This window comes from Bombus impatiens, unplaced genomic scaffold, assembly GCF_000188095.3.
Source record: "Bombus impatiens unplaced genomic scaffold, BIMP_2.2 scf_0142, whole genome shotgun sequence".
NCBI lineage: Eukaryota > Metazoa > Arthropoda > Insecta > Hymenoptera > Apidae > Bombus > Bombus impatiens.
Window position 1 is genome coordinate 2176306 of NT_176561.1, and position 13267 is coordinate 2189572.

Genomic DNA, 13267 nt, shown 5'->3' on the forward strand with positions numbered 1-13267 from the left:
ATCGGTAAATTAAGAAACGAATTGTAATAATTAATAAAAACACACATGTATATTTTGCATGAAGCATATTCTAGTCGTGCTTCTATATTTATGGATGAAGCCAGAATTCTGAATATCACTGCACCAATCTATGCTGCTACTTGATGCTTTTGTTTAGAACTTAGCTATATATATCGTGAAGGCTATTATACCTCCAATGGCAAGGGATTGAACGAGCGACCAACCGACACAGTGTCCGCAAGTCGCTTGTATAATTGATCGAGCTTCACCGATGTAATGTTGGCACTTTGGCACGCGACGAAAGCTCAAGGTCGCGTAACGACTCGGATCATCTCAATACCTTGCGTCATACCCTGGATTTGTAGTGATAATTTGTACCTAATCGTCCAGGTTTCGTTCAAACCGATGGTTCGAAACAATTCTGCTAAGGATTTACATTTTTCTACCTCTACTTTGATTTGATAATAGATACGATAGAGATTATGATATCGATTCAATGCTTAACTAATTAACGAACAAATTATCTCTTCCGTGTTATCGTGTTATCAATGCATAATCATTGGTTTCAGCCTTATCTGATTTGAAAATCGTTTAAAATTCAGGTGCAAGATATATTTACGAAAAGTACAATTCCTTTTACACCGATTTGTTTTTCATGAAAATTATCGTAAAGAAACGCGAAGCTTCGAACACTCGGAGCGGCTGCCTGGGTTTCGTCATTCCCGATTCGAGGAAGAGATAACAAAGTCACTCGGGAGTGCAATAAGTTGTAAATTATGCCCTCTCCCTTGCTGTGTCACGAGGCTAGCGGTCCTCAACGGTGTCGCGACTGCGTGTCGAATAATCTTCGTAGGATCATCATCACGGACGAATGAAACGAACTATCCACACGCGTATTCTGCGATCCCGAGCAAACGTGGGGTTTCGAATAAATCGGGACGCGTTTATATAAATAACAGATTATATCCCTTTGTATTTTGCTTACATTACGACATCCAATCGAGGTCCAACCGATATTAAAGGAATGAAATTCTCTTCTAAACCTACCCAACCGTTTTTTAACTTAAAAATTCTTCTAAATGTGTAACAAAATCGCGACTTATCTATTTTTACATCACAAAAAAATATCATGTTCTAGCAAACTACGTTCCCTAGCGATGATACGAGACGATGAGTGTCTCCTTACGAGTCTTGTTCAACGTTACGTGGTCAGTTTCGAGACGAGTGACCAATGTGGCAGTTGGAAGTTGATGGAAGGGAACTGCTTACATACTGCGATACGTTCTGACAGCAAGGAAAATCGCTGCTGGCCGGAGTTAATTTTATTTAAAGTTTAGAGGCTGCTTCCACCGATTACCTCGCGTATAAACAGCACGTTAGGCTCTTTCATGAATGCTTGGTAAGATTACGTCAGGCACACTTTGAAACTCGAGGAATTTTGTCACGATGATCGTACACTTTATTACTAGCAATGTGTGTTCATAGGTTTGAGCGAGAGAGTAGAAACTGATTGATGAACGTTGCCTAATATCATTCAACGTGCTATTTTTCCTCGGCAAATATTGACCGTAACGTAGATGGTAGTCATCGAGGAAGAAATCTATCAAGACCTTTCAATCGATGAAATAACCATCCTACAAACTTCGTTCTTCCGTAAGTTTTATCTGTATAAATCGATTCGTTCTTCCGTACAACAAATAATACTTCTCGTAAATGAAAGTTTCGTCAATTGAACAAATTACGAAAATTTGAAAATTAAAAGTCGATACACGAGTCGATACAAGTCGATACAAAATAATTTCCATAGGTTCGAGTATACCTTTGTCTTCTGTTAGCTTTTCTGATGAATAGAAAAATAAGACCCGATACGATTAGGTGAATCTGTGGTTCTTAGAATTTCAAATAATTGTTAGCCGATTGATCGAAATTCACGCGGCAAAAAGAGCTGCCGCATTGAAAAAGAAAGAAAAGTCCAGTAAAGATGAACCAGAAGAGTAAATCGAAGCTAAACATGTATATGTTGCACAACTGTTGGATATCGGATCGATATTATAGCGCGCTGCTGCATGGGACGCTGTCCTTTCTCTCGCTGCCCCTTGTTCCGGTGTTTCATTTTAGAAAAAAGAAAGGACGATCAGAGGGAAAATTCGTTAAAGCGTAAAAATGTCAGAAGGTGGAAATCGAACGATGAATTCATGAGGTCATAAAAATCGAAGAGCGAGGACAAAAGAACCGTAGAACGTGACTTTTCTCTTTCTCACTCTTAATTTCAATCATTAATTCAGTTATGACCGATTTCCATTCGCAACAATAGACTGCGTTGTAGACGAAGAAGAATACGAAATAAATCAGAGATCGAGACCGAGTGACCCCGACGATTTGCAAATCCAAAACCGATTTGATCGTCGTCATCCGCGAATTGAACGCAGAATGCCGTTTAAGGGGAAAATAACTGCGATGATTTGCGATGCGTGATCTCACCTGGAACTACGACGCAGAACATGGACAATCGGTAATTAGCATCTGCGATAAAACTTCCATCAGGAATGCTTATGGTCAACTTGCGTTTTGATTCGTGTTTCGAATAGCTCGATCATTGTTTAGAGTTTAAAGTGTGGATAGAAGAAAGTTTAACGCATACGTTGTTACTGACGCGCACGTTACGTCGCTTTAATTAACCTGAAACGTATAATTAGTTGCTAGAGCTTTTCTGATAACTAGCCTGCGAATTTCTAGGTATTTATGAGAATTGTAAAAATGGAAAAATGCACAGAACGCGCATAATGCGCAAAGATAAAAAAAAATATCCAAAAAGGAATTATTGAATAGATAAGTTTTTACTTATTTAATAGATTAATTCGCCGCTAAATAGGTGAAAGTAATTTCTACTTAGAGGTTCTACTTCTTGTATAGTGAAATTCTAGGAAGAACATAGTTATGCACCTATATACAATAAAAGCTCCATCGTCTATCGAACCACTCAGGTTACACAACGACGAGGTAGAGGCAAAGCGGGCAAAAATGTTGAAGATTCGCTCGCGTTTCGTCTACCGCATATAACGACGGTAACCTCATTTTAATCGTGTAATTGCGTAAGCTTCCGGCGCAGGTTGAACCTGGCAAACAGGGGCCAAGAATTTCACGGCACGACACTGAATTCCCAGAATATCTTAACTTGGACTAATGCTCTCCTTTTCTAATTATACATACTACGCACTGCAAACACACGCCTACGCGTTCGAGAATGTACCCCTCGTTGCCAGAACAATCGCAGTACGTACGTACATTAATCTAAAAGGGGAAAAAAACGCATTTTCTTCAATTTCCGTATTCAACGAAAATTATAAAAAATTACTGAAATCGGCATCGATCAGACTCGACAGTTAATTCCCGTCTTCTGTATTTCTACCAATCACGCTATCAACCAACTATCCGGATAATTGGATATTGGGTTATTCGTCGGAAGCGGTTAAGCAAGCTGCCACGATGAATGTCGTGCAATCTATCGTAACTTATTAAAGGGTTAATAGGTCGCGGGCCACGCTTCGCGGAGCGCCGTGCCAGACATTTGCGAACGCTGTTTCATTCGGATCAGTACTCGTACGGTTGATAGTCCAGCGGCCTGCATTAAAGCCGCTGCCAAGCATCCCGATGGGACTGCGTGGACGCATGAATGAAGAACCATAGCGGCTCGATGGGCCGCGATCTTATCTGCGGTGAAAACTCGGTCAGCCGTAGGCTATCTGGGGAAAAAGGGGGAAAGAAATCGCTGGTTTAGCGGTCGATCTATTGGTCGATCGCCAGAAACCGATTGCTGAACGAAAACGCGTTCCTCGTTGGTAAATATCACTCGATTTCTCTCTCCTTTGTTCGAATTTGATTCTTTTCTCCCCTTTTTTTTCTTTCTTTCTTTTCTTTCCATTTTCCCCTTTACATCGTTCGCGTTAGTCTATCGATGGCTGCATAAACGTGGGACGTGACTATCAAGACTCCTCTTTTTCTCTTTTTATCTGGACACGATTCACTTTGTACGAACACCAGATAACATCTTTGCGTCGCGAATTAAGAATTCACGGAAAAGTCTGATTACTGATTTTTAAAAGAGAAAGGAGAGCCAGGTTTAAGGTCTGTGTTTTTACGTCGTTTAACGCTGCAGCGAATCGCATCGATTTACTTTCATTGCCATGAAAGTCACGCGACTTTCGGTGGAAATATGAAGTAACAACGAACGTACTTATGCATCGGCGCATTCAGGAGTGAAAAGAGTCGATTTGAGATTGTAAGCCGGGAATTAACGAATAGGCAACGTAGGTTTGTTTCGTTCCTCTCGTTTTTCTTTTAATATAACGGCCAGACTCAGATACGCAGATCGTTAAAGCGGTACAAATTAACCATTTTCTCTGGTTACCAGTGAAACTCCGTACTTTTACCACAAATGCGAAACATGTGTTTTCTCAATTAGAACGAATTTCTTGCAGACATGGCTCATAATCGTTGAAATCCCGCCGTTTTGCTTCAAACAAACTGCAAAACATTCCCACGCCAGCACAAATCTGATTTTTTGCTATGTAAGACGATGTTACATTACCATTTTTCTAACAGTAGTAGAAAAGAAAGGATAAAACAGTTTGGTATTAGCAAACTTGTATACTGTAATTAGTTTCTTTCATTAATTACGGAGTATGATTTTCTATCTACTGCTCTAGTAATTATATCAAAGTGGGAGAAACGTTTTGATGGAGAAACAGTTGGAAATAGCAATTTCGAACAGGCAACGAATCAAGTTTCCACGCAATCCTCAAAAGTGCACAACCCACTGCGGTTCTCGCCACCTGACACGCACTCCTTCGACGTATCCTATAGCTTTCTCTCGCTATGTATCAAGCCTCTGCTATCGGCGACGAAGCGCAAAACCAATAAAATACAAGATTTCGATATGAAGTAACCTGCGTGCGCTCGGATATATTTGCACGTTCGTTCATAAATATTAAGTCACATGCTGGTCTCGTGCAAAATCTGATAATTAATCTAGATTTTTTTTTGTTATTTGGAAGAGTTTTACGATCAATTCTCATTGAGAATTATAAGAAAATTATTCTGACGTGGTACTATAATTTGAATAATAAGTGTTTATCGTATGTTTGAGTCTAGTTGAATCTAATGTTTAAATCTAATTAATCCAGATTTGTAAAGGAATAGAAAATTGGTTAGAGTTTTGTATTCTTACAAGATCAAGATTCAAAATATTTCAGAAAAAAGATTCAATTATATTTTTCCATATAATTATACAGTTGTACTATTATTAATTATACAATTTAAATCTTCTACGTAATTGTCTTAGATTGTCCCAAAAGTTTCTTTCGTTTTTATAATGATAATAATAATAATAGGTGCACAACATTTTTTGTTTTCTATTATTTTATTAAATTACGTATAATGATGTTTTATTGGAACAAAATGGATCATACATAATTCAATAAAATAAAACAAAAAATGTTGTGCACCTATTATTTCCTTATATAATGATGACAACAATAATGTTCTATTGGAACAAAATGGATCATATATAATTCAATAAAATAATATAAAACAAAAAATGTTGTGCACTTATTATTTCCTTGTATGATGATGACAATGATGTTCTATTGGAGATATAGCGGCACTCGATAGCAAATCTGTTTTTTTTTATTTGGAAGTAGTTTACAATCGATTCTCATTGAGAACTATAAGTAAATTACTCTGGCGTGGTACTATAACGTGAATAATAAATGATTATCGTATGTTTGATTCTAGCTGAATCTAATGTTTAAATCTAGAGAGTGATGTCTTTTTAGTCTGCGGATCTGATCCGTCGTGTCAAGTAATTGAGTAACTGGCGATTGTTAATTCTTATTGGAACAGTTAGACGAAGAAGAACATACGCTCGGCATCGAAATATCCGAGCAATATGATAAGTTAGCGAATATGCGATCATCTCTTGCGACAAACATCGATCTCGAGATCGGCAAATTGCGAAACAGGTATTGGTTGCGAGCCGACACCGATTAAACTTCCTGAAATTCATTTGCCTACTTTCGACGGCACCATCGAGAATTTTTTTTTTTTTTATTTAGTTGTTTACATTCACAATTTGTCCGATTTGGACATTTGGTAGAATTTCATCGAGAATTGGCATTCATTTTACGACGCCTTCTCGTCCACTATAGATCGTAACGAACGACTTACACCCGTGCAAAAATTTAATTATCTCCGATCAGCCGTGACTGGGAAGGCCGCGAGAAGTATCCAGTCGTTAGACGGTACAGAGGCCAATTATTCTATCGCTATTGACATTCTGAAGGAGAAATTCGATTGCCACCATAAGATCTGTATGCGCCACTGGGCATTTATCTATAACTATCTTCAGATAACGACGGAAACACCCGAAACCGTAGAAGATTTTCTCGAAACGGTCAAGATGAATCTCCGGGCGCCAGAAAAATTAGGCGAACCTGTCACATCAAATGTCGTCCACCATTCGCGACTGGCAATGCACCTTACCCAACAAAAAAATGCCCTCTTATACACATCTGATAGAGTTTCTTACAACACGGGCGAACGGCGATCAAATCAATTCCACATCAAGGCAGACAAAGGGGACGTTCTACCAATGTCCCCGTCGACAACAACACGCGCTACAAGAACTTCGTGATCTATTACAATCGGACGACCGCAAGAAAAAAGTAAACGCATTCCTATCCGATAAGCAAATCGAATATTCATCAATAAACGAAATTCATCAATAAACCTTTAGAAAACGATTATTCCCAATGCGAGAATTGATTGTAAATTTTAATAAATAAAAAAAAAACGATTGAGTAAAGAGATGTTTGTTCGGTCTGAAGGACCATAGCTACAAAATTCCTGAGATTTATGATAGGTGCTTAAGAGTATTGACGTAATAAGGATGTGCGGACATCTGGTTGCCAGCCTGCCCGCAGTGTGTGGCCTGGTCTAGGTAGAGTGTCGCCAGACGTGACACTTATGTTATATTTATTACTGAAATTGGATATTTCTTCTTTAACTGTAGGTATCTTAAGGTCGCAATGTATTGTTTCGTTGGTAACATACCAAAGTGCATCCGTTAAGGATCTTAGAGTAACAGCAAATCTTCCAACGGTTTCTGTCTCTGGCTTGCTACACCCTATAAGACCCTATCCTTCGGACAAGATGATTTCCAGATGTCGAATTTTCTTAGTATACTATCAATTATCCTAAGGACCCCCAGTAAGTTTTTTTTTTTATTTAATTAAATTTTACAATTTGTCCAGTAGGACATTTGGTAAAATATTATAGCTTAGTGGTATAATAGTATAATATGTGGGTGGCTACCCCCAGCGGGGTACCATCTTCGTGTTTGTTAGGTTATGTCCTTTGTGAGATCTTTTGGGTGTTTCCTTTTTAGCCTTCTTTCTATGCTTGATGTGTTGACCATTTCCGCTGACAGTCGGTTCGGGTGCGTTGCTATTCTTTCTCTGTATCTTCTTGCACATCTGCTAATCTCCTCCTTGACCGTTGGTATTCCCAGGTCTTTCCGAATGTCCTGGTTTCTAACCTACCATGGTGCTGTTCTAAAAATTTTAGCTATACTCAGAACAATAGTAAACGCGCCATGGTACGTTAGAAGCGAGGACATTCGGAAAGACCTGGGAATACCAACGGTCAAGGAGGAGATTAGCAGATGTGCAAGAAGATACAGAGAAAGAATAGCAACGCACCCGAACCGACTGTCAGCGGAAATGGTCAACACATCAAGCATAGAAAGAAGGCTAAAAAGGAAACACCCAAAAGATCTCACAAAGGACATAACCTAACAAACACGAAGATGGTACTATAACCTAACAAACACGATGATGGTACCCCGCTGTGGGTAGCCACCCTCATGCTATATTAGTATAACGCTATAATATTTTACCAAATGTCCTACTGGACAAATTGTAAAATTTGAATAAATAAATGAAAAAAAAAAGAATTTTAGCTTGCATTGCCTCTATTTTGGTTATATGGTTCATTGCTGCTGTTCCCCATGGTGGTATTACGTACGTCCAGATTGGTTTTATGATCATCCCCGCAGTAAGTCTTAGGATTTCTCTAGCTAAGATTCTTCAAACGAACAAATAGTTTTTATCTTAGTATTCCCTAAATTTATTATCTACTACGAAAGATACGGGATATCTAGTTTTTCTCATGTACAATGCTTCCCGCTAGCAACTTTTTCTCGAGGGCGATTAGCATCTTTCCTCAACCACCAAACTAGAGATTAATCAACTAACAGCAACGCCCATTTCCCTCACTTTCCTAACGAAAGTTTTCCTCGACGAATTCGATGATCTCGTATCCTTAGACGTACCCCGTCATAGCTTTCCTCCGCAGCATCACTTTTTTTTTACTTGAAAGAATTTTACCATCTATTGTCATTGAGAATTATAAGTAAATTATTCTGGCGTGGTACTTTAACTTGAATGATATGTATTTATCGTATGTTTGATTCTAGACGCAGCATCATCGTGACGGAAGGACAGTTGACTAGAGTTCCTTGACGCATCTTGAGCAATCATCATCCGAATTCAATAAAATAATATAAAACAAAAAATGTTGTGCACCTATTATTTCCTTATATGATGATGACAATGATGATGTTCTATTGGAACAAAATGGATCATACATAATTCAATAAAATAATATAAAACAAAAAAAAGGTCGTGTATCCATTATTCCCTTATAAAACGAAAGAAACCTTTGGGACAACCCAATACAATTGTACTGTTCTATTCTTTATCCAATTTATCTTGTCTCTTTAAAAATATCCTAACGTTTATGAACGAAAGTGGAGGTGAAATTCCTGACGAAAGATAAGGGTCGGAACGAAGACGACGTGAAAAGATCAGCCACGCGGAATGAAGGGATCGGATAAGGAGAACGTAGATGTGTGTATACGCGAGTGACAAGCTTCATAAATCTATCTCCGCCCTTTGGGAGTCTCCATTCTCCTCCACATCGTTCTGGCATTATGCAAGACAAATGCAGTGATTGCAGCGCGCGAGATCTGAAAAGGAAAGCCTCGCGTTACTAGAATAAACCCTCAAGGCTGGGATCTGGTCCAAGTATCTGATATATCGCGCCTATACATCACGCACTGTGTATACAATGTATCCACGGACCGCTGTCAATAAATGATCATCATAATTTACGATGCAGCTCCTGGTTCACGCGCACGAAAATCCCTCCAGCGCTCTCCACCGTCTATTTTTTCACAAATTTCAAATTAGGTAGGTGTCAAACGAACAAAGATTTGTGTTCGTGGCATAATTCGCGTGGTTACGAATTGAAAAACCGAGAAATATTGTACATTAATCTTCGCCGTAACTTATTATCTGCAAGAAATTTGTAAACGTTACAATAAATCTGTATCGTATTATGCTACACGTAGCGTATACGCATATTATGTAGCTATGTGCACATATGGCACATTATCACGAGCGTTACAAAATAAGTGCAAAGAAAAGCGTATCGACAGCGATAAATTCGCGTGCAGTTAATTGGCCCGATAAAAGCTTGCCCCCGGTCAAATCTTAACCCGATCGAAGATAACCCTAAGCGCCCCTTGTTCTTCTCCAACTTCCGCTCAATGTTCTATTTCTCTGATCATTGTTTTTCTTTTCTATTTTTCTTCTTTGTTTGTTCTCGTTAATTTACTTGATAGATAAATCTCGAAGAAATGAAAAAGCATATCTTCCTTCGCGATATATTTCTTTTATTGCAATGTTGCAGGGAATTATAAATAGACTGCCAACACTTACGTAAGTTCATATTTTTGTAAATATATTTTTAAAAAATTGAACCTAGGTAGAAAATTATTCTACCTATTAGCTAAGTATCGTAACGAGTACTGTACTTGGAATATTTCATATATTTTCGGATATTAACTCGGTATGATTTCTAACTGGAAAATCTTCGTTTTTATTTTGAGCTAAAAAGCATGTGTTTCTGCGTAGCGAAAAGGTGACGTGTTTAATTTATTTTCATTTATTTGAACCTGTAGTTGTAACTAACGCGTGGGTATTCAATATCCATGAGCTTGATCCAGTCGTATCATTCAAGATCAGATACGTGTCTGATCAATGTAAGTATGAGCATGCAAGATGTTCGGGAGTAAAAATACGAAATTGTAGAAACAAACACACTGGACATTCTATAGACGTTTCAGTTTTTAAGTTTGCGATCACACCGTTTCGCGAAAGCGCCATGTGCTGTCAGCTTTACGGTGGAAAACGAAAAGAGAACGACAGCGCGATAATCGTCACAGGACAGATTACTTCTTCGTAACAATGAGCATCGTTGTGTGAGGAAAAGCGAGGAGAAATGGTATCGGGGTCTAAATAAAACCCAGCCGATTGGTTATCGACAGCTAAATAAAGAATATCGGCCCGGCTCGATGCCGAGTGCCAACGTGGAGGCTTTTGTTACGTGTTCCTCATTGGCTTCCCTCGCTCTTTCACACCTACCCGATCGACACCCTCTGATTTCCTTTCGTTTTCGACTCGACTTGTTCATTCAACGAACTCGCTTTCGTCGATGCGTTTACTCCGCCACCGATTTGTCTCTTCGGTGTTCATTGATACTCGTTCGTCAAAGACGAAAACGAAGACGAAGACACGAGATTTCAATTTCCTGAAAGGTATAGAGTAAAGTAACCAGTCTCTTGCTATTGAATTAGGTGCGTTCAAATTTTTTTTTCTTATTATCCAATTTGTACTTTACAATGTATCCAGCTGAGCATTCGGTAAATTTTTCTAGCTTAATTGTTAAATAACACGTGGATGGCTATCCTCAGCGGGATACCATCTTTGAGTTTCACTATTTTATTTCTTTAGTGAAGTCAGGTCAGTGGGGTTTTCTTTTTAGTTTTCTTTCTATAAGAGTTTTGCTCGCTTTAGCAGCCAGCTGGTTTGAATGTGTTGCCATTCTTTCTTGTATTACTTTTCATCGATGAGATTGCGAGCGAGAATGACTTTCCCGTGCCGATGATGCCACAGAGGAAAACTACATTGGGGTGTGTCTAAGGACACGAGATCATCGGATTCGTCGAGAAAAGCCTTCGTTCAGAAAGTAAGGGAAATTGGCATTGCTGCTAATTGGTCAATCTCCACATCGATGGTTAGAAAAAGATGCTAGCCGCCCTCGAGGGAAAGCCGCTCGTTGAAAAATAGGTCTCCCCTATTTTCTCGTAGTTGAGACAAAGACTGTCTGTTTGAAGGACTTTAGTTGACTAAATCTTAAGATTTATAACGGGCCCTCGAGCTAGCCGAACATGTACTGCGGAGACAGATCGACATCTGGCAATCATCTTACTCGAAGAACAGGGTCTGCGTGTGGCGAGCTACGGGACAGAGACCGTTGGAATGTTTACTGTCGAGTGTTACAACTATTTCCTTTTTAAGGAGAGCTATAGAATTATTCTATGCCTTTGTTAGACAAAGCGTTCATCCCGTGACCGCGGCTACGTTCGGCGACTGACTGTCGCCTCGAGCCCAAGCTCACTATCACAACTCTCGAACAATTACGATTGGATTGAATAACTACAATTGTTCAATTACAGCTATAGTAGACTCTAGATTACAATGTTGCGGGATTATCCAAAATTCCAAAGGCTCCGGTGTTCTTTCATCTCCGACATATATATAAATAATAGAATTGTGCATTTGTATAACGATCCTAAATACATGGTGAGAAATTATAAAACCTATGAGCAAGAATTTTAGAGGGAAATAATAATTATATATTGGAGCGTATAAAATTCTCTACGCTACTAAATAATGATATATAAAAAACGACAAAATGGTTATCCAATATAAATATGAAAAACCATAAATTTTTGTTTATTTGGAAGAATTTCAGAATGAATTCTCATTGAGAATTATAAGTAAATTATTCTGGCGTGGTACTATATCATGTATAATAGGTGATTATCGTATGTTTGGTTCTAGCTGAATTTAATGTTTAAATCTAGAGAGTAATGTCTTTTTAGTCTGCGGATCTGATCCGTCGTGTCAACTAATTGGGTAACTAATGGGTTTTAGTGGTTGTTAACTCTTATATTATATCTGTTTCTGAACTTAAATATTTCTTCTTTAATTGTAGGTACCTTAAGGTCGCAATGTATTGTTTCGTTGATAATATACCAAGGTGCATCTATTAAGGATCTCAAAGTTTTTGATTGGAATCGTTGAAGAACTTTTATGTTGGAATTACTCGCTGTTCCCTATAATTGGATCCCATAGGTCCAAACAGGTTTTAATATGGTTTTATATAGCGTTATTTTACTCTGCACGCTTATGTTGAAACGTCTGCCAATGAGCCAGTAGAATTTTGTAAATTTTGATCCATAAATATGACATTTTTTTTTTATTTATTTATTAAAATTACAATCAATTCTCGCGAAATATGAAAATTGACTAAAATACTGGTCGAAAAATATGAGAAACGAAAACCAGCGCTGTTTGAAGTTAAAGGAAACTACCGATCGAAGGCTGAGGGTCTAGGAGGCCTATATTTATCCTTCATGGGACGAAGAGAAAAAATACTGTTAATGTGAGTGAGGAGCGTAATTTCGGTACGTTTGATGAAACGAACGGTCACATCCCTACGCAGACCCAACGCAGAAATCCCTCTTTTCTTTGGAGAAAACGAATGGTAGGTAAGGTTTCTTTCTGGGAAAACTAATCCGGAACACGTTCGTTAAACCGACGTTGGAGAAAAAGGGATGTTCAGATATTCTTGACCCACCAGAAACTTGTCCCTTTCGTGAAACGAGACAAAGAAGGCAGGTATAGAAAAGAAGACCCGAAAGTGAAAGTTATGGATCTTAGGAAACGTGGAAAATGTCCAGAAATTTTTTCTAGGTTTTCCTAGACATCCAACAGGCATTCGACAAAGTATGGCATGAAGGGCTACTATACAAGCTCAAAAAGATCCTACCTCACCCCTACTACTCCATCCTAAAATCCTACCTAACCAACAGACAATTCATGGTTAAATGCCTAGACGCCACTTCCGCAACATTCCCAATAGAAGCCGGCATACCCCAAGGTAGTGTCCTCGGACCCCTACTGTACTCCATCTACACTGCCGACCTACCTGTATCAAACGATGTAACAATAGCGACATTTGCAGACGACACAGCGCTATTAGCTACCCACGCAGACCCGGTAATAGCCTCATCCACTCT

General features: G+C 38.7%; 1 protein-coding gene across 2 annotated transcripts in view; it reads right to left on the reverse strand.

Annotated features, from left to right (window-relative positions):
* Positions 1 to 13267, reverse strand: part of LOC100740942 (RB1-inducible coiled-coil protein 1) — a 56676-nt gene that overhangs the window by 13521 nt on the left and 29888 nt on the right. The window lies entirely within an intron of this gene.